This window comes from Pinus tabuliformis, chromosome 8, assembly GCF_031772625.1.
Source record: "Pinus tabuliformis cultivar Carrire ecotype Pingquan chromosome 8, CPIR1, whole genome shotgun sequence".
Taxonomy (NCBI): domain Eukaryota; kingdom Viridiplantae; phylum Streptophyta; class Pinopsida; order Pinales; family Pinaceae; genus Pinus; species Pinus tabuliformis.
Window position 1 is genome coordinate 951,527,625 of NC_142294.1, and position 5,884 is coordinate 951,533,508.

General features: G+C 29.2%; 1 pseudogene; it reads left to right on the forward strand.

Moving 5' to 3' along the window:
• Nucleotides 1-647: 647 nt before the first annotated feature.
• LOC149238626 (ubiquitin-conjugating enzyme E2 22-like) lies at nucleotides 648-1,802 on the forward strand (annotated as a pseudogene).
• The last annotated feature ends 4,082 nt before the right edge of the window (nucleotides 1,803-5,884 follow it).

Genomic DNA, 5,884 nt, shown 5'->3' on the forward strand with positions numbered 1-5,884 from the left:
TTTCAGGCAATTGTATCAGTGGGACATGGTAAAAATCCTGACCCTGCTGATGGATGATGGGGCCTTTTAGCTCATTATAGATACTCAATTATCTCTAGTAGAGGTTTTCCTACAACTAAATTGGCATATTATGAATGTTTCTATCCCTTTTTCTCCTCATGCATAGATTTTTGGCATAAATTTGTTTATTTTTTACTGCAAGGAAGTCCCTCTTCCTTTCAAAAGTAAAAACCTTACATCAGTAAATAGTTGGGGCCTTTCATCTCTTACTGGACCTTGTTGTGCTTTCTATTACCATTTTCCTATACATAAATAGCTATTAGTAATTGCTATATTGTGAATGTTTATGTTTTGTCTTTACCAATACATAGATTTTTGGCATATTTTGGTTTCTTCAGCACTACAAGAAAGTCCCTTTTCCTTTCATCTCCTCAATGCTAGAATTAAAGGTGCAGAGTTCTGATTAGTCTTCAATTTACAGAATGTAAAACCCCAACATCCTGGACAATGGTGAAAATTGCATGTAGGTTGTTATATTTCAAGTTGCTCACGATCAGTTAATATGGTTTTTTTCAAGCATAAATTTTTGTGATGCTTTCCATTTTGAAGTGGATCTTCATACATAAATACATATATATCTTGTGTTATAGGCTGAAAACGAGAACCTCCCACCCGTGGTGATAAATGAAATTGCAAAGGAGCTGAAGAGTCTTGATGAATCACCACATGGAGGTATAAAAGTGGTGGTGAATGATGACAACTCTTTCAATCATGGTTGCGAATATTGAAGGACCAGGTACATTCTAAAAGAATAATCCAGAACAATGTAACATATTTTGGATGTTCTATGCTTGAAAAAGGGATCATTGTTTCATATTACATTTACTTAAGCATCTGAATTCATTTTTTTTGCACGGTTATTACTAGATTTTTGGAACATGAGCTATATTTACATTTATTGATGTTTTTTTTTACAACTGTCACTCCATATGAATTTTGTGTTTTTTGAATCAAATTGGTTCTAGCCCGTGATTTTCCAAACTCTCCTCTCAGAGGTAATTTTTTATCCTTATAATCATGCTTCATCCAATTTACATTCTCTTAAATGGATATTATGTTTGCTTTAGATGTTTAGTTGCCTATAGGACATTCTTTTTGTTTTTCTACTTACTGCTTATCTAAATCATCAAGTATATAAGGGGGATGCATGACTTGTAAAAACTGAGAAATAAACTTTGGTGTATTTCAATAGTAATGATTGGCTTGGACTGCAGGGTATTTTTTCACAAAAATCTTCCACCCTAATATTGCAAGCAATGGAGAGATATGTGTCAATACTCTGAAGAAGGATTGGAATCCAACCCTTGGACTGTGACACATTCTTCTTGTATGTGTTCATCCACTTATCAATTTAGCTTATTTATGGGTATGATGTGCTTATGTTACAAGAGGTACAGTGTGCTTATGTTACAAACAAAATATATTGATATGGGGCTATTTTTCAGGCTCTATACAAGCAATCATGCTTTGAAACCCAAATTGAAGAGTAAAGTGGCAATTTCAGAGTCTACTGCTTTAAATGAAGGGCCAAAAGAAACCCTTGTGACCTCTCCTACCCCACTTCTACCATGCACAACAAATAGGAGAATAATATTCAAGATCCAAGCATAAATGTTGCTTCAACAGAAGCTATAGGAGTTGGTGCATTAACAGTTCATAAGAAGAAGGATCTAGCTTTTACAAGAGTGCACATTGATAAGAAAAAACTCAATGCAAGGAAGAAAAGTCTTAAAATATCATAGAACTTTAGCCCTTCTTATCAGTTATTTGAGTCTTTTAATTGGTCATGTTACAAAGGTGAGCTAATTTATTCTATGAAATTAAAATTCATTGATGCTTTGAGGTGATGCTTTGAGGCCAGATTAAGTATAATGTATTTAGAACCTGAAAAGGTTTGGTCTCAGAATTTTTGGGAGCCAAAAATAGGGTATGTGAGATATAGTTAATAGAAACTACTGCAAGTTTATGGATTGGTATCTATATTTTTATTTTTGGCACCCCTTAAATAATTTTTTATTTTTGTGTTCTTTTATAATATTTCTTCCATGTAAATGGATTGGTATCTATATTTTTATTTTTGGCACCCCTAAATAATTTTTTATTTTTGTGTTCTTTTATAATATTTCTTCCATGTAAATCTAGTTTGGTATGTAATTTTGAATGATTGTATGCAGTTTTTGAAACAGTAGTTGTATTGGTGCTAAGTTGTGAAAAGTAGAGTGAAATTCATTTATTATTGGAAATTGTATATCATTTTCTGAGGGTCCATACGACCAATAATATTGGCTTGAAATATACAATGCGTTGGTTGTGCTAGTCTTTAAAAAAAATGTGGATTGTGTTTGAAAAAAAACGTGGATTGTATTTGTATATGAGCCTGTATAATACACAAGTGTTTGTTAATTTTTTTAAAAATATGTTTTCAAATGTATACACATATATTTTATGGTCTCTGTTTTATGGATTCATTCTCAAGTATGTTACAGAAGATACCCATTGCATAAAATATGCATGTAATTTTTGTACTTCCGGACAATCATCCAAGAGAAACACTTCAAAGTTTCGTTTCACTACTAACAGAATCATTAGCCGCTTTTCAATTCCAAAAAATAATTTGGCTATGGATATATATTTTAACATATGTCATGGCTTTTGATTTTTATATCAGTTTTCATTCAAATATCTTCCAGTCATAAGTTTCTTTTATTCCAACTTCACAAAAAGGTTAAACCTTTTTCCATTAAATTAATACATTTATGACTAAGAGTCTCCAGTCTCTAACAATTTTATATTTCCATTGTTAATTTATTTATGATCATCACTTTTTCTCTACACTTTTGCATTTATGAAATACGACTCTCTCCTTAAGCATCTCGATAACCTTCTTTAATATAGCTAATCAGCTATCTACATTAGGAGTGGTTGGGATGCTGGTCATAGTTGGCTAGGCTACTTCACCACAGTTGTACAAATTTATACTTATTATTCCAACTAAGTTTTTAAACTTATAATATTTCTTCTTTGATTAAAAACTTTGCATCCATTAAAATAAATCTGAATCTCCTATTGATAATAAGTTTTAACATAGCTTTTATATTATATCACTAAAATTTTGATTACCGGTGTTTATTTCATCACTTTCAATCACCAAAACCATGTTTGATGGAAAAAGAATGGAAACTTTTGGAGAATGCTTAAACGGTATAATAATGCCTCAAGCCATTAGGGAGTGGACTATCTTTGGGAGATTAGTAGATAGACTTACTAATTTCTTTTTTTTGTAGTTATCAAGATTATAGTAACCATATATAGATATCAAGACTTTTCACATTAGCCTGTTTGTCTTTAAAGACAATAGGGATATAAATATAAAAAATATAAAAATGTTAATAAAAAATAGATACATACAATATCAAGTGAAAATAGGGGTTTCTTAAATTGGGAAAGTGTATTGGATTTATATTGGTAGGGGTTAAATAAAGTGATTTTTAGAGGTATTTTCTAATATGTAGTCAAATTAAGGGTGTTGTTTAGTATGCCACGAACTCATGTATTATGTCAGAGGTTCATTGAGGGAAGCCACCGTGGCATAAAAATACTATAATATTGAATTATAAAACATGGTACAATTTGCATGATGCATGGCTTGATGCTTAAAGGTTTTACATATTTAAGTTCACAAATATGTAGCAATGAAAGTAAATTTGCATTTAGTTGGTACATTTTGCATAATCATTGTTATAATGTTAATACATGATTCTTAGGTTTTGTTTAAAGTTGTAGATGTCTAAAACAATCATAACTTAAAATTGCATTATAAAATATGGTACATGTACATTTTGCATTCATGTATATAAAGGCTAATATGGATGTCAGTTGATAGTTAACTTTTAATATAAAGTTGGTTGACACAAACATACTATAAAATTACATTATAAAACATGGTACAATTTGCATGATGCATGGTTTGATGCTTAAAGGTTTTACATATTTACGTTCATGAATATGTAGCAATGAAAGTAAATTTGCTTTTAGTTGGTACATTTGCTATTCAAGCATTCTTATAATGTTAGCAGATAATTCTTAGGTTTTGCTTAAATTCGTTTTGTCAAGTTATTTAAAATGAATCTATTAAAATTGCAAATTGCAAAACATGGTACATTTTGCATTTGAATGAATCTTTTAATTCGGTGTAGATGTCTAAAACAATTATAAAAATTGCATTATAAAATATGTTCTGTAAATTTTTCATTAATGTATAGAAAGGATACTATGGATGTTGGTTGATAGTTAACTTTTAATATAAATTTGTTCATGCACAAACATACTATAATATTTCATTATAAAACATGGTACAATTTCCATGATGCATGGTTTGATGGTTAAAGGTTTTACATATTTCAGTTCATGAATATGTAGCAATGAAAATAAATTTTCATTTAGCTGGTACATTTTGCATGATCCTTCGTATAATGTCAGTAGATGATTCTTAGGTTTTGTTTAAAGTTGTTTTGTAAATTTATTTAAAATGAATCTAGTAAAATTGCAAATTATAAAACATGGTACATTTTGCATTTGAATGAATCTTATAATTTGGTGTAGATGTCTAAAACAATCATAAATTAAAATTCCATTATAAAATATGGTATGTACATTTTGCATTCATGTATAGAAATGCTACTATGGATTTTGGTTGATAATTAACTTTAAATATAAAGTTGTTTGAATGGACAAACATACTAGATAAAGTTGCATTATAAAACATGGCCCACAATTTACATGATGCATGGTTTGATGCTTTTAAAGGTTTTACATATTCAATTTCATGAATATGTAGCAATGAAAGTAAAATTTTCATTTAGTTGGTACATTTTGCATGATCATTCTTATAATGTTAGTAGATGATTCTTAGGTTTGGTTTAAAGTTGTTTTGTCAATTTATTTAAAATGAATCTAGTAAAATTCAAAATTACAAAACATGGTACATTTTGCATTTGAATTAATCTTATAATTTGGTGTAGATGTTTAAAACAATCATAAATTAAAATTCCATTATAAAATATGGTATGTACATTTTGCATTCATGTATAGAAAGGCTACTATGGATGCTGGTTGATAGTTAACTTTTAATATAAAGTTGTTTGAATGCACAAACATACTAGATAAAATTGCATTATAAAACATGGCCCACAATTTACATGATGCATAGTTTGATGCTTTTAAAGGTTTTACATATTTAAGTTCATGAATATGTAGCAATGAAAGTAAATTTGCATGTAGTTGTTACATTTTGCATTCAATCATTCTTATAATGTTAGTAGATGATTATTCGGTTTTGTTTAAAGTTGTTTTGTCAATTTATTTAAAATGAACCTAGTAAAATTGAAAATTACAAAACATGGTACATTTGGCATTTGAATGAATCTTATAATTTTCTATAGATGTCTAAAACAATCATAACTTAAAATTGCATTATAAAATATGGTATGTACATTTTGCATTCATGTATAGAAAGGCTAATACATTTTGTATTCATGTATGAAATCATTTAAGACTAGAGAATGTCTAAATATAAATTACTTGTCATACATGAAAACATAATATCAGTAGCATCAAATCCTCAATCCACCTACATAACAAGGAGTATACATATAACTTTGTAACTCAATACAAGACCAAATGAGCATCGCTTTCACATCATCACATTCTAAATAATTTACAACTTAAGAGTGCACAAAAAGAAAGGCTAACAATGTACTTGAACTCTAAGTTCTCAAAGATGAATCTAAGGAGAAGAAATTGTTGGGCAGTTCAATTAAAAAAA